At 47.9% G+C, this 25,141-nt stretch overlaps 1 protein-coding gene and 1 long non-coding RNA gene across 4 annotated transcripts in view; one reads left to right on the top strand and one right to left on the bottom strand.

The window, feature by feature from the left end:
* The window catches only part of LOC115088443 (probable palmitoyltransferase ZDHHC14), a 400,884-nt gene that overhangs the window by 292,284 nt on the left and 83,459 nt on the right, over positions 1 to 25,141 (bottom strand). The window lies entirely within an intron of this gene.
* Positions 6,746 to 16,636, top strand: LOC115088444. 2 transcript variants are annotated; one of them, XR_003855779.1, is made up of 4 exons: positions 6,746 to 7,030; positions 11,103 to 11,164; positions 11,434 to 11,528; positions 14,871 to 16,636. It is a non-coding gene; the product is annotated as an uncharacterized LOC115088444 (long non-coding RNA). The 2 variants fall into 2 exon arrangements; XR_003855780.1 differs by having other exon boundaries at positions 11,434 to 11,539.

Below are 25,141 nucleotides of genomic sequence, written 5' to 3'. Positions count from 1 at the left end.
CTCACTGACATGCACCTAGCCCTCAATCCGCAAAAAACTGAACTCCTCCTCGTCTCCTCTAGACATGCAGCCGCACCCACTCTCTCCACTCTCCATTCCCCCAACTTTCTCTCCGACACAAGAAACCTGGGTGTTATACTTGATAACCAACTAACATTCAAACCATACATCAAATCTATCCTTAGCAGCTGCTATTTCAAACTTCAAACCCTCAAAAAACTCAAACCCCTTCTCTACTTCTCCGATTTCCGCACGGTACTCCAATCCATAATTTTCTCAAAAATTGATTACTGTAACGCTCTCCTACTTGGACTCCCTTCTAGCCACATCAAACCTCTACAACTCCTCCAAAACGCTACTGCACGCATCCTCACCAATGTCAATAAGAAAGACCACATCACTCCCACCCTCATTGATCTCCACTGGCTTCCCATTCACTCACGAATTATTTACAAGACCCTCACCCTCATCCACAAAAGTATTACTAATGAACACTGCAACTGGCTAAACCCACCCTTCCTCCCTCGTACCTCCACAAGACCCACCCGTGCTTCCCTCCGTGGAACCCTTATCCCTCCTTCCATAAAATCCACTAGACTCATTTCCACCACCAATAGAGCCCTTTCCCTTGCAGGCCCCTCCCTCTGGAACTCTATGCCTCTTAATCTACGTACCGAAACCTCCACACCTACTTTCAAGAAGAAACTCAAAACCTGGCTTTTCCTCCAAGCATACCCCCATTCTTCATCATCTTCACCAACTAACACGCTAGCCCAACCATCATCCCTCTCCAACACCCCCCTTTCAGAACCTACACCCAACACCCTCCCCCTCTAAAGTTTCCTACATCTGCTGTATATAACCAGTGTACAACATCTGTATATATATCCAGTGTACAACTTCTGTATATAACCATTGTACATATTTCTTCCTCGAATCCCTATTCACATTTTATCCCCTTGTATCTGTTTGCACCCTCCCCCTGCCCCCCCTTTGTATCGACCCCCCCCCCCCCTCATCCCTCCCCAGTTACTTAGTTATTTGTTCTGTTACTGCGTTTTACGTTATACACCGTTCTCTGTAAAGGCTATGCCTATATACTTTCTGTTGTAAGTTACGTGTGAACCGGCACAATGTGCAAACGGTTGCCGGTATATAAAATTAAATAAATAAATAAATAAAAATTTTTATACTTTGTACTTTTTTTTTTTTATTTGCATCATGGTGTATAGTTAAATGTTTCCTACATTTTTACAAGTAACAGACCTAACCCAAGCCAAAACGTACAACCTGTGAACACTGGTGGACTCTGACCAGTGCCCTAATTCCGTGTAGTTTAAATGGCTTAGAATCAAAACATGAATGGTTTTTAATACAAAACTAACTTTTTTTTAAACCTGGTCTGAGATATAAATCAGTACAAAATTATGCAAATTTGCCACATAATTGCTGCAGAATCCTTAAACCTTTGTCACAGAATTTGCTAACTCCCACCACAGGAAAGCAAGGGGCGAGAACACAGTGTTACAGCAACGCAAGAGAAGCAAAGAAGTCAGTCATTAAAAGAGACGGAATTCCTGTCGCTAAACATTTATACGTAGTCATCAAAAACATTTCAAAATGTTAAAACATTAACAAACATATGCCTAGAATCCCCCTTTAAATTGTACCACTACAACTCCAAAACAAAATGCATGAAACGTTTTATATAAATGTAAGAAACAACTATTTTATTGTAAACATATCAAATATTATAAAGTACATCCTTTGAGCTCACATCAAAAATATAACAATTTACAACTTCTCACACTAACAATGTTTTAAAAAAACCAAACATCCATCCCACTCATACATCCATATCCCAATTAAAAACAAAAGGCACCCAGTCATGAAAGTACACCCTACAATTTACAGAGCTTCAATCCACAGCAATGGTGTACAAAAGTTGGCCCCAGTGAATATAAAGTCCTCGATGACTGTGCCGGACTCACCGCAATTACAGATCGATAAAGATTTAGTGCTGGAGAAGTTTCGAATCCTGATGGATAGGAAGGGGCACTGAATCGCTGTAGATCACCACATGCCCAGATACTTGTGTATACGGGGCCGCGCTGAGTTCGTTGAAAGTTATCTTTTTACAGACCAAGCAATCCATGATCTTAATATCCCTCGTTAGCAATCGTATAGGCACTAATTGAAAAGCACATAAGATTTTGCAGGAGTAGCCTAGTGGCTAGAGCAGTGGGCTACAAACCAGGGAAGCCAGGGTTCAAATCCCACTGCCACTCCTTGTGACCTTGGATAAATCCCCTTACCCTCTATTGCCTCAGCTACAAACGTGATCTTTATGGGAAAGGAAAATACCTGCAGTACCTGTATGTAACCCACTTTGAACAGACTATAAAATAAATAAATAAGAGCACCTTAGAGAGATTTATCCTTCAGTACCCGTATGTAATCCACTTTGAACGGACTATAAAATAAATAAGAACATCTTAGAGAGATTTATCCTTCAGTACCTGCAGGTAATCCACTTTGAACGGGCTGAGAAATGGACTATAAAATAAATAAATAAGAGCATCTTAGAGAGATTTATCCTACAGTACCTGTATGTAATCCACTTTGAACGGGCTGAGAAACGGACTATAAAATAAATAAATAAGAGCACCTTAGAGAGATTTATCCTACAGTACCTGTATGTAATCCACTTTGAATGGACTATAAAATAAATAAATAAGAGCACCTTAGAGAGATTTATCCTTCAGTACCTGCAGGTAATCCACTTTGAACGGGCTGAGAAATGGACTATAAAATAAATAAATAAGAGCATCTTAGAGAGATTTATCCTACAGTACCTGTATGTAATCCACTTTGAACGGACTATAAAATAAATAAGAGCACCTTAGAGAGATTTATCCTACGGTACCTGCATGTAATCCACTTTGAATGGACTATAAAATAAATAAATAAGAGCACCTTAGAGAGATTTATCCTACAGTACCTGTATGTAATCCACTTTGAACGGACTATAAAATAAATAAGAGCACCTTAGAGAGATTTATCCTACGGTACCTGCATGTAATCCACTTTGAACGGGCTGAGAAACGGACTATAAAATAAATAAATAAGAGCACCTTAGAGAGATTTATTTTCCTAATCAGTGACGGGGGCACTGAATGTCACATTTGTAATTTAGTCTTAGATGTACTCAAACGAACCTTAACGTTACAACTGTACACATTTTTGGGTTATGTGGTAGCTTCAAGGGGAAGTTTCCATCCCATAAACTGCTCAGTTTGCTTCAGACTCGCCATAGCCTCAGACTCAGACTGAAAAGTAAACAGCGCCATTTCTCAGGGTTTTAAAAGGTCTGGGGTAACCGGGGAAAGCGAATAATCTAGGGGGTTTTGGAGGACTCAGCTGTTAACTGAGCCAACCGGTGGATGAACTGGTGAAACTTGCAGTGGTGTGGGCAGGTACCCGACTTACTCGGTCAAAGTGGGGTTTTACGTACATTGGGCACACAAATGTGAGCGGTCAAGCTATTGCATGACGTGCGCATATCTGGGCACACCCGCCAACCCTGCCTGTCTTCAGGAAAGATGGACTAGCCTCCTCTGGAATCAATAAATATTTATGCATATGATTTTTTTAAAAGTTCCTAGTGGGAAATCTTCTTAAGCACAGGAAAACTTATCAATCAATTTTTGCATTTCGGTGTGTTTCATAATTCTCCAATCCTCTCCTTAAGGCAACCAATTTATCAACCACAGAAAGCTGGCCTGATCTCTAAAGGGAAACCCTACAGGGCCTGGATTTCCCATTAGAAATCAGCTTGCTGGCCCACAGGTCCAACGTACCTACGGACAACCTGAAAGCTGCCCTATTCATGGTATATGAGACCCTTTAAAAAGATGTAAGGGTTCATAGGCAGCAGGACAAGGGAAACTTGGGGGGCCAGGTTAATTACTTTGTCCCACCCTCTGCTGCCCCTGACTCTGTAAAATTAATAGTCTCCATCATCAACTCCACACAAACCTATAAAAAGAAATCTAGATACCATAATGTCATCCCCGGACAGGGGCAGTGCATCCCTGAGAACCTCTGTGACCTCTCTTTTCCCAAAAGAAGAGGTTATGAAATATTAAATGTAATGCGGAGGCGATAAAAATGTACAACGTTATTCATCGTCTTCCACCGAGCAATAAAATTATACACTCAGCCTCTTCAGCAGCTGACGAGCTTCAAATACTGCAAAGATGAAAGGTCTCATTCTCAGTAACGCTGCGCCCGGCTGCAACACAAGTTCCCCTGATGAAAGCAAGCGGGAAAACACCCCTTCATCTCCTTTAAGGTTACATCCTTCATTATTCATTTGCCTTCTAAATTATTTAAAACTCGAGACATTCGGCTTCTCTGCGCCTTTTGTGTTAATGAACCCAGTGTGCCCTAATTAACTCCAAGCAAACGTTTTCTGAGCCTATGCTAAGTAGTTTCCTCTTACTACAGATGCTGATTCTGGCAGAGGACATGCACCACCTTTAACTACAGAACATTTAAACCGCGGTCCTGGGGCTTCAGTAACACAGTGGCATGAACCTCTCGCGTGCGCATGTGTCCAGCAAGGCCGAGGAAGCCAGCTAACATTGAAAAGGCAGCCCTCGGAAAAGCTTTATAGTTTTATAATCAGCAGCATTTAAATTGCCCCTTCTATTTGCTATAGTGTAATGGTCCCAGGGCTAGGCATGAATAGTGCCAGCTAACAAAGACATCAAAATCCACATTTTATCTGTATGCATGTAAAATATAAATGGACTTAATGTACAGAATTCTTTACCATTTAGACCAGTGCTTCTCAACCTTTTTCCCATCTCGACACATCTGACAGCAATGCTCACGCGGGTGACACACTGCTTTCATAATCCACGGCAAAAATGAAAAAAACAAAGGCCCAAGATTACTTTTATTGTTAAGAATGACACAAGGGAAAGATACATGTACTGTCTGATCAGAAATTGCATAAATAGTAAACCAGAAGAGCACCATCTTCCAGCTCTCAAATAGTAACCACCTTACCTAAGAAAAGGCAACACTGAAAATATTACACCAGGCCTTAAGACACCAATACACCTCCTATTAGGAAAACAGACCGAGCCAGGCTGCTATGGAGCCCTACACAGAAACTACACGCCAGCAGAAAACCTCACCTGAATCACATGTGCAGACCCTCACCCAACAAAGTATAGAGACCATAAAGCATAACTAGAAGCATGCAGACAAAAACTGAACTGAAAACCGCAATAAGCCAGAGTCTCTGTATGCAGTGCAACAAAAAAATGAAAAAAATGCCCTGACACAAGTAAATTGTAATATTGGTGTTATTGTTTGTAAGGTTTTGGGTGGACCCTTGGACACTGTGGCAGATGACCACTCCCACGGGGGGAAGTCCCGTGAGGGGCCACAGGTCAGGCTCAGCTTTAGGACGCACAACACAGAATTATCTTTTATTAAACAGAGTTGAGAAGCCACCAGAGGGGGCAGTAGTGAGTAGAGATGAAGCCCGGCTGGGCTTGTAGTCCCTCAGGACACTGGAACTGCGATTCCCTCTATGGCTGTGCTGTAGTGGAGAGGAACTGAGATAGTGAGTACAGTGGGGCATACACAGGGTTCTGGTACAGAGCCTCGTTGGTAAAGTTACTCACACAGAGGTTTCTCCCGGAAGGTGACACAGAAACTGGAATAGAGGCAGGCCAGCCCTCGAGGAGCGAGTGCCTGGTTCCAGGGAACAGCTCTGAGAGAGTATAGATGGTAACTCACTGATGGTGCAGGCAGCGGTTTCTTCCAAGCAGAAGTGAGCTCAGGCAGCGAGTCTGGGAACATGGGCCCTCGAGGAGCGAGCAACCGGTTCCAGACCGCGACCTGAAAGAAAACAGAGGTCCCCGAGGAGCGGGTACCCCGATAGAGTAAATCCAATTAAGGAGAGGCAGAGTAGCTTGGTAGGGAGAGCGAATCCCATCCATAAGGAGTCCCATCACCACCACCTTGTTAACTCGATTAGCGAGCAAACAGAGTGGGCTTTTGTATCCGGGATGCGTGATGTCATCACAGGGGGCCGCCCCTGAGGTTCGCGCCAAAGAAAGAATAAGAAGCAGGGCTGTGCAGTGCGCGCCCTTTGGCAGCTGAACAACATGGCGGGATGCAGCGCCCAAGCCGGACCGGGGACACCGGAGAAGACGGCAGGCAGACGCCACAGCAGCCAGACGTCCATGAACCGCGGGAGGAGTCGCCAAAGAGGTAATGAGGGCGGAGTCGAGACATCGGACAGCGACAGTCGTAACAATTGGCAGAGCACTCATATCACATTATGCAAATCTAAGCTCCAGGGCCCTCATAATGTTTTGCATTTAGCTATTTCCATTACAGGGTCACTTTCAGCATAAAACTTCAGAATCTTGTCTTTCTGCGCCCTTAAATCAGGGGTGGGCAATTCCAGTCCTCCAGGGCCACAAACCTGTCAAGGTTTTAGGATATTCTAATGAATATGCATGACATAGATTTGCATACAACGGAGGCAGAGTGCATGCAAATCTCTCTCATGCATATTCATTAGGGATATCCTGAAAACCAGACTGGTTTGTGGCCCTTGAGGACCGGAAGTGCCCACCCCTGCCTTAAATCATAGTTTGATGCTTGCCCAACACCATATTGCTGGAGTTTGGCAATGCTTGTTCTGTGAAAAGCTGCACTTTCTGCCAAACAGACAGCACATACCTCCTCCTTTTCACTCCTGAAGAAAGCTGACAGCGGACTGACTCAAGGACTTGATTCTCCAAAATCGGGGCCTCCTTTATCAGCTTTGGTAAACGGGACCCTTTTCTGCCTGGCTCACCATTAGGAAGAAGAGAGAAGCAGAGATACTGATCTGCCATGGCTGCGTCGTCGGCTGCAAACAACTGAGAGCAAGGCTGAAGCTTATGACGTCTGCACAACACACAAATTCCAGATAACAGATCAGGACTCTGGATAAAAGGTAATCTACTCTATATTACATCAAAAACTAAGTTTCCTATAATCCCCCTATACCACAAGGCTCATTTTGGATGTCAAACATACCACCTCATTCTTAACTCGGGTCATTTTCATTTTCTCACCGATACAGCTAAATTTACAAATTAAATTGCAGAAATAAAGGCTAAACAAGGTAAAAGGCGAGACCTTTTTATCAGAGTAACTTAATACATTTCTGACTAGCTTCCGAGGAACATGCAAATCAGTAGGAAGCATAGCCCTGGAGAGCTGGGTGCTGATGTATTATTAGTCCAATGCAAAGGCCTCACCCACACTCTGCTTGTGGACCTACATTTCTCCATATCCAAGCGTCCCAGCACGGCAATTTGAAGTGGCCAGAGAAATAAGTTATTTTGCAAAAATGAGGCCTGTAAATGTACAGCACTTCCCTTACAAGTCTCGGACACTGCATGCCCAGCGCAGCCCAAGGATAAGCAATGCTTGTCGTCCGACACAGATCAAGCACAAGAAAACCATTTACTGATCCCAGGAAAACAAACCCTGCTTAGCTGCGCTGGCTAAACGCGTTCTGGGACTTCCTGCAATACATTTCTCTGTTATTACAGTAAGGAACTTTCTGCCTATTTACCAAGGAAGCCTTTTCTTCAGAAGAAATACGGGCTCTCACTTAAATGTGCGTCACATGCAGGGCTGGGAAATGTTTAGAAAACCTGGGCACCGGCCAACATTTTTAAGAGACAAACATTCCATATAATTTACTTTTTTCATGCTCTTCTTTGTCTAATTTGTAATGGTTTTTTACTTTTTTCCTCTTTCACTTTTCATTCCACTCCCCTCCCTTCTTATCCCTCCTTCTCCCTCCCTAAGGCTTCCCTACAGCCCCGGGGACAGAAGCCCTCCCAGCCTCCTATCAGCAGCTGCTGCTGTCAATAGCAGGGAACTGCCCCAGCCACAGAGCGACAGGGACCTGCCCCAACCACAGAGCGGCAGGGACCCGCCCCAGCCACAGAGCGGCAGGGACCCGCCCCAGCCACAGAGCGGCAGCAGGGACCTGCCCCAACCACAGAGCGGCAGGGACCCGCCCCAGCCACAGAGCGGCAGCAGGGACCTGCCCCAGCCACAGAGCGGCAGGGACCCGCCCCAGCCACAGAGCGGCAGGGACCCGCCCCAGCCACAGAGCGGCAGCAGGGACCCGCCCCAGCCACAGAGCGGCAGCAGGGACCCGCCCCAGCCACAGAGCGGCGGCAGCAGGGACCCGCCCCAGCCACAGAGCGACAGGGACCCGCCCCAGCCACAGAGCGACAGGGACCCGCCCCAGCCACAGAGCGACAGGGACCCGCCCCAGCCACAGAGCGACAGGGACCCGCCCCAGCCACAGAGCGACAGGGAGGCAGCAGGGACCCGCCCCAGCCACAGAGCGACAGGGAGGCAGCAGGGAACCGCCCCAGCCACAGAGCGGCAGGGAGGCAGCAGGGAACCGCCCCAGCCACAGAGCGGCAGGGAGGCAGCAGGGAACCGCCCCAGCCACAGAGCGGCAGGGAGGCAGCGGGGAACCGCCCCAGCCACAGAGCGGCAGGGAGGCAGCAGGGAACCGCCCCAGCCACAGAGCGGCAGGCGGCAGGGAACCGCCCCAGCCACAGAGCGGCAGGCGGCAGGGAACCGCCCCAGCCACAGAGCGGCAGGCGGCAGGGAACCGCCCCAGCCACAGAGCGGCAGGCGGGCAGGGAACCGCCCCAGCCACAGAGCGGCAGGCGGCAGGGAACCGCCCCAGCCACAGAGCGGCAGGGAGGCAGCAGGGAACCGCCCCAGCCACAGAGCGGCAGGGAGGCAGCAGGGAACCGCCCCAGCCACAGAGCGGCAGGGAGGCAGCAGGGACCCGCCCCAGCCACAGAGCGGCAGGGAGGCAGCAGGGAACCGCCCCAGCCACAGAGCGGCAGGGAGGCAGCAGGGAACCGCCCCAGCCACAGAGCGGCAGGGAGGCAGCAGGGAACCGCCCCAGCCACAGAGCGGCAGGGAGGCGACAGGCACCCGCCCCAGCCACAGAGCGGCAGGGAGGCAGCAGGGAACCGCCCCAGCCACAGAGCGGCAGGGAGGCAGCAGGCACCCGCCCCAGCCACAGAGCGGCAGGGAGGCAGCAGGGACCCGCCCCAGCCATAGAGCGGCAGGCGGGCAGGCACCCGCCCCAGCCACAGAGCGGCAGGCGGGCAGGGAACCGCCCCAGCCACAGAGCGGCAGGCGGCAGGGAACCGCCTCAGCCACAGAGCGGCAGGCGGCAGGGAACCGCCCCAGCCACAGAGCGGCAGGCGGGCAGGGAACCGCCCCAGCCACAGAGCGACAGGGACCCGCCCCAGCCACAGAGCGACAGGGACCCGCCCCAGCCACAGAGCGACAGGGACCCGCCCCAGCCACAGAGCGACAGGGACCCGCCCCAGCCACAGAGCGGCAGGCGGCAGGGAACCGCCTCAGCCACAGAGCGGCAGGCGGCAGGGAACCGCCTCAGCCACAGAGCGGCAGGCGGGCAGGGAACCGCCTCAGCCACAGAGCGGCAGGCGGGCAGGGAACCGCCTCAGCCACAGAGCGGCAGGCGGGCAGGGAACCGCCCCAGCCACAGAGCGGCAGGCGGGCAGGGAACCGCCTCAGCCACAGAGCGGCAGGCGGGCAGGCACCCGCCCCAGCCACAGAGCGGCAGGCGGGCAGGGAACCGCCTCAGCCACAGAGCGGCAGGCGGGCAGGGAACCGCCTCAGCCACAGAGCAGCAGGCGGGCAGGCACCCGCCCCAGCCACAGAGCGGCAGGCGGGCAGGCACCCGCCCCAGCCACAGAGCGGCAGGCGGGCAGGCACCCGCCCCAGCCACAGAGCGGCAGGCGGGCAGGGAACCGCCCCAGCCACAGAGCGGCAGGCGGCAGGGAACCGCCCCAGCCACAGAGCGGCAGGCGGCAGGGAACCGCCCCAGCCACAGAGCGGCAGGCGGCAGGGAACCGCCCCAGCCACAGAGCGGCAGGGAACCACCCCAGCCACAGAGCGGCAGGGAACCACCCCAGCCACAGAGCGGCAGGGAACCACCCCAGCCACAGAGCGGCAGGCGGGCAGGGAACCGCCTCAGCCACAGAGCGGCAGGCGGCAGGGAACCGCCCCAGCCACAGAGCGGCAGGCGGCAGGGAACCGCCCCAGCCACAGAGCGGCAGGGAACCGCCCCAGCCACAGAGCGACAGGCAGCAGCAGCCGTCAAGTTTTAAGCATCTAGGATTTTTCCCACCTGTGCTCATATGAATATATTTTTTAAACAGAAATGTATGCAGGGGAATGAGACGTTAAGGAAGAATAGGTACAAATTCATGACTATTTAAACCCTTCTGGAGTCTCCTGCAACTACTGTGTCTTCACTTTCACTCATGTCACTGGAAACACGGTTGGAATAACAACCCTGTTAATAATGGTTTTCCATTTAAAATCCTAGCAATCACAGCTACAAAAGGGAATACAAAACAAAAAAAAATCAAAGCCAATATTGTAGCAGAACCCTACACGTCCAAATGTTTTCCTATCACTAGATCAGAGTGCAAAGCAGGATTATGTAACATCATCCATCATCATCGAGTCTCTTCTCAGAGAGCCGAGTGCCAATGATGTGCAAAATGTTAGCAACAGCACCATACCAAGCTGCGGGATGCACAACACCAGTCTGTAGTTTTTATAGTTCTATTATTCTTTTTTTACACATTTTCTTACAACTGATGAATCTTTGAATTAAAAAGTGGATACCTTTCATAATGGCCACCATCTGTTAAATAAAAAAAAAACCCGCCTCTCCTTCCCCAAGCCAATATGACAGTTGTTTGTGCTGTTTTCATGTTTTATCTGTGCAAACGTGATGCTGGGATGAGGTTTTGTTAAGGGTCAACACGACACCACATAAATTCATAGTGATGGGAGGGATTGGTAAGAGGAACTTTTAGAAACTATAAAATGTATAACCTTTCAGGTAGATATTAAAAGATATCCGGCCAGGTAAGTTAGCCAGATAAGACTTCCCAGTATCTGGTTTAACTTATTTATTTATTTATTTTATTTAGAGTTTTTATATACCGGCAATCATGAAAACTTATCTGAGATATTCTGCGGCATGGCTACCCGGGTAAGTTTTATCTAACTTTAGATCTGCCATTCAGCAGTTCTAACTCATCCAACTTTAGCCTAGATGCATCAAATTACTAGAAATATAGCAGAAATAGTGCCCGCAATAAAAAAAAAAAATGAGTGTGGTTAGGGTAATTTCATGTCTACTGCATCGCACAGGCAATTTTTACAAAGCGCATTATATTATCGCATCGCGTGTTGCGTGCCCGCATAATGCATCATTTCGCGCAGCGCATGTTGATTTATGCATGGCGCATTATTTTTCAGGTTTATAGATACCGGCTTGCTGCAGCTGCCTCTCTGAAGGTGTGTCCGGCGTTTAGTGAGAGGAGAGGAGATGAGCTGGTGGTAGTTGGTTGGAGGTATTTAACGAGTGAGTGAGGTGTCCCATGACTTGTTTCGCATGCTTCCCTTTCCCTTTGTCTATTGTCTTGATCTGTGTGTGAAAGTTTTTGTTGGTTTGTCCTGTTTGTCTTTATGTTTTGGTGAGGCGTGGTGCTGAGTCGGAGGAGAAGTGATGAGGCATGTGGTGAGGCAGAAGAGGGGTAGTGAGGCATGGTGGTGGTGTTGAGGAGTAAAGAGGAAGGAACGTGAGAGGCAAGGGGAGAGAGAGGAGAGGTCAGGCATCAGGAGAGGAGGGGGAGGAGGGTGGACAGGGTGAGGGAGGACAAGGGCAGGAGTGCTAGGTGGAGGAGTAGGGACAGGGACAGGATTAGAGATAGGCAAGAGGGGAAAGGGGATAGGCAAGCGAGTATGGAGGGAGGAGGCCAGCAGGCTAGGGATAGACAGAGCGGGCAGAGGGGAAGGGAGTTTGTAGGGCAGGAGCAGGAGGGGGAGGAAGGGAGGGGAGAGGGGAGAGGGAACGAGAGTGAGGAAAGAGGACATTCTCCAGAAGCGGAAGTGGCATCCCGTTCTGGCAGCCAGGCAGCAGGGCGCGCTCATCTGAGGGCTCTGAAGTTCAGCATGAAGACGATTAAATGATTATCGCAGGGGTCCTTGAACATTACACACTGCTGTTCGGTAACCATGCAGACAGGACATCGAGGGCATCCAAGTGCCAGATCTGGTGTGTCACAGCCCAGTGGAGTGGGGAGCAGGTGGCCCAAAGATACCATAACATAAAGGCCCAATTGAAAACCAAAATATCCAACAGGAACAAGTATATGCAGCAAACCAGAAGAGGAGCCCCTTTTCTGATAGTGCTGACACCAATGGAGGAGCGCTTCATCCAACAGCTGGGACCGGGTGTGTTTGAGGGAATGGCTGAGCATCTGGACACCACGCGAACAGGAGTGGGTAAATTCACCTCACTGTAAATGGCAAACGGCTACAGTTCTGGAGACCGTATCTCCAAAGAGACAGAGACAGGATGGTGGCGGTCCAGAGAAGGGCGACCAAAAAGGTGGATGGTCTTCATCGAATGACTTATGAGGAGAGATTGAAGAATCTAAATATGTACACCCTGGAGGAAAGGAGGAGCAGAGGTGATATGATACAGACTTTCAGATACTTGAAAAACTTTAACGATCCAAAGACAATAACAAACCTTTTCCATTGCAAAAAAAAAAAAAAAAATCAGCAGAACCTGGGGTCACGATTTAAAACTCCAGGGAGGAAGACTCAGAACCAATGTCAGGAAGTATTTCTTCACGGAGAGGGTGGTGGATGCCTGGAATGACCTTCCGGAGGAAGTGGTGAAGAATAAAACTGTAAAGGACTTCAAAGGGGAGTGGGATAAACACTGTGGATCCATAAAGTCTAGAGGATGTGAATGAAGAGTGGGTGGCTCACGGGAACGATGGCTACTACCTGGTGATAATAACCTTATTCAATAAACATACACACGATTAATGCGACTCCAACAATGCTCTATGCTTCAACGGCAATGAGGAAATGTGGAAAAAAAGATTTGCATTCACAAAAAAGCGGGGAGTAGCTTGCTTGTTACGGCGGTTAGTACCCCAAACCAAATAAGCCTGATACTTCACTTTCGATGCATATCCAGCGTAGCTCTCTGCTTCAATGGCAGGCGGGAATGAAGAAACGTGGATCTATATTCAGGCAACAACCAACAAGGACTGAATTACATAGTCTGGATAAACAGATAAGCATGGGTGTAGCTTGCTTAATGCGGTGGTTAATACCCCTAACTAATTAAGCTATTTCGCTTAGATGCAGTTCCAACACTGCTCTGTACATTAATGGCGGGGGTGGAAGGGAAATAGAATAAAAAAGGTTACTAAGAGCCAAGAGTAACAGATAAGTATGAGAGAAAAAAAAGAAAAGTGCGAAAGCTTGCTGGGCAGACTGGATGGGCTATCTGGTCTTCTTCTGCCGTCATTTTCTATGTTTCTATCATTTGGCATAACATGCTCACATTCAGGACAACACAGTAAAGTGCGGCCGCGGTTACCCTGCTTCTAACCCGCCTTCTACTCACAATTTGGCCGCGTTAGTCCAACCCGCGATTCACTATCCCTTTTAACCCATTCTTACCGCCTCTTTAAATCAACGAGTAACCCCTTCCGCCCGCGGCATGTATATGAGATGTAAACGATCGGATTGGCTATTCCCCCACATTCAGTAATGCGCGCCCCGACTATCGCCTTTTTAACCTGCAGTTTAGCCGCGCGTTTAACCTGCTAATTTACCACCTACCCCTACCCCTGCGTTAGAGGCAGGGGTAAGGGTAGACGGCAAACTTTCCCCCAAAAGAAAACTTAAAAACCTAAAACCCTCTCCTCCCGAAGCGACTCGACATGTAAAATATGTGAATAAGTGTAACCAACTTACTTTTTGTTTCTTTTTCAGCCTTCTCTGCCGTCCGCCGGAGGGAGCAGCCGGCGGGGGCAGCCGGCGGCGAAAGCGGCTTCCAGCGGCCCCCGCTGGCGAAGACGGACTAACACACGCCCGTAGTGCACGGGCACTCAAGCCAATGAAAGCACATGGACAGGCGTGCGTGACGTACGCCGTGACGTCACGCACGCACATTCATGTGCGAAGCCCGTCAATTTGGGCTTCACTGGCTAGAGCACCCAAATTGACGGGCGCTCAAGCCAATGAAAGCACATGAATGCACGTGCGTGACGTCACGGCGTACGTCACGCACGCCCATCCATGTGCTTTCATTGGCTTGAACGCCCGTGTACTATGGGCGTGCATTCGTCTGTCTTCGCCGGCAGGAGCCGCTGGAAGCCGGCGCCTGTCCCCGCCGACTGCCCCCTCCGGAGGATGGCAGAGAAGGCTGAAAGGGCTGAAAAAGAAACAAAAAGTAAGTTGGTTACACTTATTCACATATTTTACATGTCGAGTCGCTTTGGGAGGAGGGGATTTTAGGTTTTACATATTTTACATGTGGAGTCGCTTCGGGAGGAGGGGGTTTTAGGTTTTCTTTGGTTAAAGTTGGGATCCACTTCCTGGTGCCTGCCATTTGAAATGACAGGTACCAGCGCACCCAGGATACTGTATAGGCGCTGTATAAAGCACCTATACAGTAAAATGGGTTGAGCGGGCCTAACGCTTCACGGACACTTCTTGGACGCGGCTTGCATTTGCATGCGATTTTAATACAGTATCGAGCGGTAGGTGAGCCGGATTGTGCGTGCGGCAAACGCGGGTGCGCCCGGCACTAACTCAGTTCTTCCTATCGCTCCTTACTTTATCGGCCTGATTGACTGAAATGCAAAGTGCACATTTTTCCACAGCTGTCGCCCAGGAGTCTGCCGGTCCCAGCCACAAAGCCCCTGAAACCAGCAGTCAAGCCCCTGGGATCTGAAGTGCAGCAGCACTTTTCCGTGCCCCCTTGTGATGGATGCACAGACACAGGCCAGCGAGGAGAAGGAGGAGAAAGAGAAGCAGCAGCACCAGCCTCCAGAGCCCAGGCAGATATAGGAAGCTCTCAGTTCAGCAAGCCCATTCAATGTGAGCTTAAATATAACAACCTTCTTGGAGAAACCCAGCCTGCAGAGGGAGCTAGTTGAGCCACCACAACCTCTGTCAAGCACACCACATTGATTGCATGAGGCAACAGGCACTCAGCAGTAACAGCCTACCAGCCCCCTCATGCCACTTTTGAAGGCCGAAACACCAGCTCGTGTCACAACCAGCACAGTACCACCACCAGCATCAACAGAGACCTTAATGCATCAGAGTTAGACCGGCTGGAAAAGAGGCATGGGGTACACCTCCACCACATATGGGCAGAGCTAGTACACCTGAGGAGGGCTGTCAACAATCAAACCCAGGCCTTGCGTGATCAGACAGCAGCACACACACAAGCTCTGACAATGGTGACAACATCATTTATCAATATGACCAATGTCTTGACTCAGATATTAAACCGCATGCCCAAGCATCTCGCCTGTGCCTTCCCCAGCATCCCCAGGATGCCCCACCCCACAGCAGTCCCCGGCCCGAGAGTCAACCCAGGGTAGGCCCCCCAAAGACATACCACCCCAAGTGGCAAGCCACACTGTGGCAAAGGGCCATGAAGGAGCAGACCTGCTGACATTCAATGTCAACTAACAAGACTTATCCAAAGAAGCTTGGCTGGGCCTCTGCATAGAGTTCTTGTGCCAGCTAGATGAAAGAAGCCTGCTTTGCCCATCCTGATCACAGAGTTCCTGTGCTGGCTTGCTGGAGGAGATGGTCTACTGTCTGCCACTGTTGTCCTGCTATCTAGTTCTCAGCCCTCGATACTCTGCCCATACCTTCAGCTTCCTTCATGCGGTCTCCAATCACAGTCCAGCTGCTGCCTCATGTCATCTTAGTTCATCCTGCTGTGGTGGCTTCTCCTGGGGCTCCTGCCTCCATGCTGCAGTGGCTTCTCCTGGGAGAATCCCCACAGCCTGCAATCTAGTTCTAAAGCCCTCCTCGATACTCTGCCCTTACTCCAGCCTCCTTGATGCGGTCTCCAATCACGATCCAACTACTGTCTCAGTTCATCCTGCTGTGGTGGCTTCTCCTGGGGCTCCTGCCTCCATGCTGTGGTGGCTTCTCCTGGGGCTCCTGCCTCCATGCTGCAGTGGCTTCTCCTGGGAGAATCCCCACAGCCTGCAATCTAGTTCTAAAGCCCTCCTCGATACTCTGCCCTTACTCCAGCCTCCTTGATGCGGTCTCCAATCACGATCCAACTACTGTCTCAGTTCATCCTGCGGTGGTAGCTTCTCCTGGGCTGCTGCCTGTATTCTGCAGAGTCTTTTCCTGGGGCTTCTACCTCCATGCTATGTTCTTTGATCCTGGTCCTGCTGCTTTCTTGTTGAACTATGCTGCCTTGCCCTTAGGCTACCCCTTAAGTGCACTGTTTCAATGGACTGTCTGGGGCCTTCTCATCACATAGTTGTGCTGCTATCAGCTCTAACATTACAGCTATACTTAGCTCTTGGGGTGTCACTTCCACTTTCTATGTTCTTTGCTGTAATCATAATTACATAATGGCAACATTACATATACAGTCTTAACATCTTATCCTTTTGCACAATTATTTATTTATTTAACATTTTTTTATATACCGAGGTTCTGGTAACAATGTTACCAATCACTCCGGTTTACATATAACTTAGGGATGACATAACACAAGTGTCTTACATATAACAAGGAAAAGAAGAACTGGGAGAAATAATTAAATAAATTAGATTAAATTGCTTAAAGCATTAAGAGAAACAACATTTTAACTTAATGAAATCTAACATACTAGCGATTAGGATCGGTAGTGACAAGTAGTCAGTCTTAGGCAGGAGGAGATTGTATTTGTTTCTGGGGATATTAGGTGGTAGGATACATGATGTGTTGCACATCATGTATCCTACCACCTAATATATAAAAAGTTAAATAAATAAATAAATAATTGTGCAAAAGGATAAGATGTTAAGACTGTAACATAGAAACATAGAAATGACGGCAGAAGAAGACCGAATGGCCCATCCAGTCTGCCCAGCAAGCCTCACACATTTTTTCTCTCATTCTTATCTGTTACTCTTAGCTCCTTGTTCTATTCCCCTTCCACCCCCACCATTAATGTAGAGAGCAGTATATGTAATGTTGCCATTTGGAACATTTGGAACAATGTATGTACAGGTCTAAACTCAATGTGCTGTTTATTTCAGTTATAATGTCATGTGCAATTTGATGTCCTTGCAGAAAGTGATTACCAAAGATGTTGACTTGCTTTCAATCTGTTGACGACATTTGTTGTGTAATAAAGTGGTCAAAGGTTAGAAAAAAACACTTTCCAGTTATCTGTTCTCATTGTGTGCTTTTTGTCTTAAGGGTTGACTAGGTCAAAGGTTTGGGACCACATGACCTTGCATGCTAATGGCAGTGGCCATTTCAACTAAGCACTTTTCTGGCAGGCAAGACTATATGGCCTAGGGCCTACAACCAAAAGAATGCTCCCAAGAAAGACAGCAAGAGCTATCCAGGAAACAGTTTACTGTGGAGCTTCACTATTGGCTCTAGTTGCCTACTCCAGAGAGCATATTCTTAGCTAACTCTTGGGTACATGAGACTGTATGTGAGATGGGCACAAGCTAGCTAGAGTTAACCTCCATACACTGTCTGGTGGAATAGGTGTAGAAATGCTTGGCTAGTGATGCAGTAGCTATGTCTTCACTCTGTTGAGAGCTCAATAGGTTGTGCAGCTATCTAAAGGTCATAGTGCAGCTATAACAAATCATTGGCCTCTTCCAATATGAAGATATATCACCTCTGCCCAAACAATGGGCCTTCTCTTTGGCACCGAATGCTACCATGAATTAAGTCTTTAGTCAGAGGGCTACTTGATAAGTACATAAGAACATGCCGTACTGGGTCAGACCAAGGGTCCATCAAGCCCAGCATCCTGTTTCCAACAGTGGCCAATCCAGGCCATAAGAACCTGGCAAGTACCCAAAAACTAAGTTTATTCCATGTTACCGTTGCTAGTAAAAGCAGTGCTATTTTCTAAGTCAACTTAATTAATAGCAGGTAATGGACTTCTCCTCCAAGAACTTATCCAATCCTTTTTTAAACACAGCTACACTAACTGCACTAACCACATCCTCTGGCAACAAATTCCAGAGTTTAATTGTGCGTTGAGTAAAAAAGAACTTTCTCCGATTAGTTTTAAATGTGCCACATGCTAACTTCATGGAGTGCGCCCTAGTCTTTCTATTATCCGAAAGAGTAAATAACCGATTCACATCTACCAGTTCTAGACCTCTCATGATTTTAAACACCTCTATCATATCCCCCCTCAGCCGTCTCTTCACCAAGCTGAAAAGTCCTAACCTCTTTAGTCTTTCCTCATAGGGGAGCTGTTCCATTCCCCTTATCATTTTGGTAGCCCTTCTCTGTACCTTCTCCATCGCAATTATATCTTTTTTGAGATGCGGCGACCAGAACTGTACACAGTATTCAAGGTGCGGTCTTCACTATGTAGCGATACAGAGGCATTTTATTCACCATTCCTTTTCTAATAATTCCCAACATTCTGTTTGCTTTTTTGACTGCCGCAGCACACTGAACCGATGATTTCAATGTGTTATCCACTATGATGCCTAGATCTCTTTCTTGGGTAGTAGCACCTAATATGGAACCCAACATTGTGTAACTATAGCATGGGTTATTTTTCCCTATATGCATCACCTTGCACTTATCCACATTAAATTTCATCTGCCACTTTGGTGCCCAATTTTCCAGTCTCATAATGTCTTCCTGCAATTTATCACAATCTGCTTGTGATTTAATTACTCTGAATAATTTTGTATCATCTGCAAATCTGATTATCTCACATAAAGGCCTAGGTGTGCTCATCTCTAGGGAGCATAAATGTACAGCTGCAGGTGTCAAGGCCAAAGAGTCCATAGTGTAGATCTAAAGTTTGTGTGGTATTAAGGGTAAATTAAGTCTGGAGCATTTTTCCAATCTCACCAACAGTTAATAACCTGCTCTTCTATGCTGCAGACGTTACTGCCATTGGAAACTTCAGACAGGATTAAACAGTTGACAAACACTTGGAACCGAGATTTGTGCTGTCAGTTCTCTCCATCGCAGCTGACGGGATGTTTCAAGGCGATACCAAGTTATACGAACAATGTGCAACTGCGAGAAACCCAATACAAAGTTTTGCATAGAATTTACATTGCTCCACTGCAGGCCTACAAGTGGCGACTGTCATCATCAGTGGCATGTCTGAAATGTGGCACAGATTCTGCAAACTTACAACAATTTTTGGGACTGTGTAATAGTCAGTTCTGGAATAAAGTCTTGGGCTACCTTGGAAGTCTACTAACGTAGGACCTACCCCTGGACCTGCAGCTTTGTCTTCTACATCTTATTCAGGACACAGTATTGGGGATACCTCATCAGCCACGGCGTCTTTTCTTATGTAAAGGCCTCCTCCTGGCAAAGCAAATTATTTTAACGCGATGGCTGGTCAAAGACTTGCTGACGCTTATCCAATGGAGATTGAAACTTCACAAAAAGGTCATTTATGAACAGTTATCGGCCAAGGCTTCGTCTTCCGCTAGGAAATGTGACCGATTTCTCGACATAAGGAATCCGTATTTAATGACTCTCAATCCGACAGCCAGAAGCAAGATCCTCTACCTAAATACATTAAGTCACGCTGAGCTCAGACTCATCAGCGATGGACAATAGGGACTACCATTTATACAAACTCCGTCTTCGATGTTCCTCTGCACACCTTAAACTCACACTCTTGCTTACAAAATTTGGCAATTTCAGTTGTATACATTTTTGCATCTGTGTGTAGCGCAAGTATTATGAGCTGTTTGTCTATTAGCCATGATGTTCTTTTGGGATTTATCAATTTATGATTTTCTGCTCCAATTCCATCATTCTAGCCTATCTAAACAATGCATTTACATCAATTCCAGGCAGTCTAGCTAATAATGCTTTAATATCTCCTATAGCTAAAGTCAATCCACTGGTTAGTTTTTCAAACTCCCGAATCCATGGACCTGCACCTTTCGTTAAGGGTGGCAACTGCAGGATTAAATTAGTCAGATCAGTAAATTGCCATGGAGTATAACGAGGGAGAACCTGACCCCTCTCATTAGGTCTCCCTAGCAACAGGGGATACTGTGTAGCTTCAGCCCCTGCTTGTTTTTCATATTTTTCCCATACCATTAAGCCAGCATTCATATATTGATCATCCCAATCAGGATGTGCAACTACCACCAAGGTCACTTTCCAAACAACTCTAGCTTGGACTAGGAATAAGAGTTTGTCTTCTTCCTCGCAATGGCAGCACACTCTTCACAGGGAGCCCCGCACGGTAGATAACCTCACTTACCAGCTACATAACAGTTAGCGCAAGGAAGGGATGGGGGTTTCAATGTCCACGTCAACAAGATTTTCTGCACATGTTCCTAAAAATGTTATGTACTGTTTCTTACATGGTGTATATTCATCAACAAAACTAATAAATACATATTACAAAAAAAAAAATAAAAAAAAAAATATATATATATATATATATATATATATATATATATATATCCGAAGCAGAAAGCCTGTCAAGGAGTCAGTTGGACAGTTAGATGATAGAGGGGTTAAAGGGGCACTTAGAGAAGATAAGGCCATCAGGGAAAGATTAAATGATTTCTTTGCTTCAGTGTTTACTGAAGAGGATGTTGGGGAGATACCTGTACCGGGGAAGGTTTTCATGGGTAATGATTCAGATGGACTGAACCAAAATCACGGTGAACCTAGAAGATATGGTAGGCCTGATTGACAAACTGAAGAGTAGTAAATCACCTGGACCGGATGGTACACACCCCAGAGTTCCGAAGGAACTAAAAAATAAAAATTCAGACATATTAGTAAACATTTGTAACCTATCATTAAAATCATCCTGTTATGACCATAGGTCACACACGGCTGCGACCACGTTTATTCACGTCCTGCACCGTCCTACTTCCCTCTCCGGGCCTGCTCGTGGCGGGGGCCAGTCTCTACTGCTGTGTACCCCACGGTTTCTCGTGGTGGTCAGGATGCCGCCGCCACCCACGCCAACATCGGGCCTTCCTAGGCACACGCACGAGCACCACCGGGCCCTCTTTTGAAGCTACCTTGGCAGGAACATCAGAGGCATCCCTGATTGATGATGTCACTGGATCAAGGTTTTAAACTCCGCCTTCACCCCCAGCTAGCCGACTTGGCAACGAGTTCCATTGCTACTCTACGAGCTCCTGTCTCCGTTGGACCTATGGTGACGTTACCAGACCCTACGTAGACTCTGGACCCTGGCTGGTACCCGCTCGAGGGCCAGCATACACTCTCTACTGAGACTTGGTCTCCTGACTTCCCCCACTCCTCGGGCTGGCCCTGCACCTTCCAGAGGTCCTTTTATACCAGCTCCTCGTTCCTCAGGGTTGCCTCTGGGAATGCCTTCACCACTTGGGAGTTCATCTCAGTACTCTCCCACTCCTCGGAATAGTGCCTACATTCTACACTTGGGACTGTCCATGCTTCCCCACTCCTCGGGGTAGTGCCTACGTTCTACACTTGGGACCGCCAGTGCTTCCCCGCTTCTCGGGGCAGTCCCCTTGTTCTACCACCAGGGACTGCCGGTACCTCCCGCTCCTCAGGCTTGTCTACGTCATCACCCAGAGACCCGACTCGGGCTTCCCCACTCCACGGGTTAGCCTACGTCATCACATCAGTACCTCCCTTGCTGCGCAGCTCCGCCCCTCGGGGTTGCCTCTACAGTCTACCTCCTGCATGTCCTGTCTCGCACTTCCCACTCCTCGGGTCTGCCTAGCACCACCCCCATCGGAAGTCTCTGCCCAGGTACTGATCTCCAGCTTGCCTGCTTGCTGTGGGGATCTCTATGCCTTGATGTCCTTAGCCTAATATCTTCCTTCCCTGGACAGGTCCTGTCCTTCAGTGTGGTCCGCAACCAGTCCGGCTGGACTGGGTAGGGTGCCTGAGGGATCTTGGTCATCTGCCCATTCTATCCTGTCCTTGGATTTCCGTGGCTCTGATGCCTTCTTGTGTGGTCCGCGACCAGCCCAGCTGGGCTGAGTAGGGCGCCAGAGGGACATTGCTTGCCTGGAGAGTCCAGACTTTTAACCATTGGTTTTAGTCTTGCCTTGCCATGCCATGTCTTGCCTTGCCGTGCCATGTCTTGTCTTGTCGTGCCATGCCTTGCCTGACAGTGCCTTGCCTTAGTCTTCATCTGCCCTGCAATGCCTGAGAATTCGTCTGCCTTGCCATGCCAGAGTCTTCGTCCTCCTGAGCCTTCGTCTTGTGCCACATCTCCATCCACCCATGACCTCTGTCCGGCCTGCCGCTTCTTGCTGCTACCCAGAGGCTAGTCCGAAAGGGCTTGGAATGGTCTGAGGACCATTCAGAGACCACCATTGCGTTGGTAGTCTCACGGTAGCGCACAGGTCCTGTCATTTTTCCACTGATTTCTTTTTTTCTTCTAACATTGAAATTCCCAGCAAAATAAAACTAAAAATGAAGATCCCCATATATATTGTAGCAATTTTCAAAAGCTCACTCACACCTGTAAAGTGCATTCACACATGTAAAACCTAGTTTTAAAAGTGTAAACTCTTTTGAAAATTACCCCATGACATGCTACTGAATTGTCAATAAGTTTTACCCACATTAAATGCACTTAACCTGGGTAAAATGTGGGCTTTTGCAAATTGCTGTTCTATTTTCCTTTGAAATTTACCTGCAATGTGTAGCGAATGTAAACAGATGCCAGACAGCCACAGTTATATCAGCGGCTGCTACACAGCCAGATAACGTATCCAGCTATCTGGTTAACCGGATATGTTGTGGTCAGGCAATGGGCATAATGGGGGCAGCACTATTTAGTTGGATAAATTATCCAGCTAAGTAGCATTATTCAGCTTTAGACAGATAACGTATTCGGCTAAGTTAGACCTGCTCAACAGCAGATTTAAACTTAGATAAGACTTATCCATCTAAGAAGCAATTTCTATGAGGATATAGCGCAGTTGCTTACCTGTAACAGGTGTTCTCCTAGGACAGCAGGATGTGGTAAAGCCGTGCAGATGTGTCTGACTCGGCTCCCGGCCCCATCCTCTCATATTCTCTGAAAACCTTGCTATAGCAGCGAAAATCTCTGTGAAATTCACAGAAAGGAAGAGAACAAATGTCTATAGACAGATACATGCAACGTACAAGTGGTGGTGAGACCTTAAAAGGAAGCAGATGGGAAAAAGAAAAGGGTAAAGGAAACTCAGATAAGATGGCCACCAGCCCCGCACACTCTTCACCAGCCCTGAATCGCATCGATAAAGATGACGAACTTACTGTTAAGGTCACTAAAGCCGTGGTAAATGCGTTAGATAACAGATTGGTTGAACTCTCCTCCAAGTTACAAGAAATTACAAACACCATTGCATGGAGCACACTGAAGGCCGCATATCGTCCCTGGAGGATGATAACCTGACTCTCACCAGGTAAGTGGATACGCTTGAAAAAACAATCACTGAGCAAGAGGACAAAATAGACGACCTCGAAAATAGGTCGAGACGTAGCAACATCAGGATAGTAGGCCTCCCAGAGAGTATTGAAGAGAGGAATTTGGAAAATTTCCTCCAGACTTGGCTACCGGAAGCTTTAAATCTCCCGGATCTTAAAAAGGATGGAGACAACCGGCTGCGTATTGTCATTGCAAAAGTGCTTAACTGGGCACATAAACAGTGCATGTTGCAAGCTTACAGGACCACGACAAAATTTACCTATCAAGAACACACAGTGAGAATATTTCAAGACTTCTCAACAAGGTTAGCACAGCGGTGGAAATCATTTAGCCCCATCTGTACTGAATTACATAAACGGGGTATTAGGTTCTAACTCCAATACCCTGCAAAACTGAGAGTATGGCAAGGGGATAGAACAGTTGACTTTCAAGACGTGGAGAAGGGGAAAGCTTTTCTGTCTGGAGCTTCTTGAAGTTAATCTCAGCCAGAGCGCTAACTGAAACCCAGCGGGCCATCTCACTGGCTTGGCTCGATGCATGTCCCCCCGGTGCTTACCACTATAAACTCTCTAACTACTCTGCTGACTTTTTGCGATGCAATAATGCCCTCAGACATTGTAGCAGAACGGCGTGCATAATTATTTTACACATCTTCGCGTTTTGAGATGTGCAATCAAGCCTGTACTATTGCAATGTAAACTGAATGGCCGACCCGGAAGCCGAAGCCAGCGGGAGCCCTGATACTTTAACCTATTCGATGGACTTTCTGGGACTGACTTCTGATGTCTTCTGCACTACGTACCGAAACCGCTGGGACGGCTACCGTTTCCATCTTCTTAAAGCCTTGACAAGCAAAGGAATGAAGCCACGTCGGCCACTAACCCTTTTAGTTTTCACCATATAATACAAAATGGCCGCGACGCACAGGAAAAGAAGAAAAATCACTGTTCCTCCATCACTTCAGAGAGAGATGTAGCCAAACCTTTCTGGCCAAAGGGCGGAAAGTCCATGGTTTAAAGGACACGGGAGACAGGCAAGGATGAAAAGTCCAGTTTTGTAATGTTTATTCAGCCCATTATCTAATCTTATGCAATGCTTAAATGGGTTGTTACAGTTATTGGTGTTTTTCAAGTTGTATGGTTTGTGCAGCCTCTAACGTACCTTTAGCCAACAGTCTGAGCATCCATTATTAGCTATAGGCTTAATGTTAAGATAAGTCTTACGTTGCTAATCACTGAGAGGATGGGGGTCAGCCCACACTAATTAACGTACCCCCCCCCCCCCCCCGGTGGTATCAGGCTCTCCCTGGTACTTGTGTTCTAGAAGGCTTTTACTTTAGGGGAAGGTTCGGTGGGGGGGGGGGGGGGGGGAGTAGGGACAGAGGAAGACAATGGGAGGGGAGGGAAGAGCATGCACAGTACTCACAGCTTTTAACTCTATACTCGATGGCGAAACCTTATGGCAGAGATTGGATTCTCAGAAATAAAAGGGACGGTATCAAACTAA

This window comes from Rhinatrema bivittatum, chromosome 3 (assembly GCF_901001135.1).
Source record: "Rhinatrema bivittatum chromosome 3, aRhiBiv1.1, whole genome shotgun sequence".
Taxonomy (NCBI): Eukaryota; Metazoa; Chordata; class Amphibia; order Gymnophiona; family Rhinatrematidae; genus Rhinatrema; species Rhinatrema bivittatum.
This window is presented reverse-complemented; position numbering and strand designations above follow the sequence as displayed.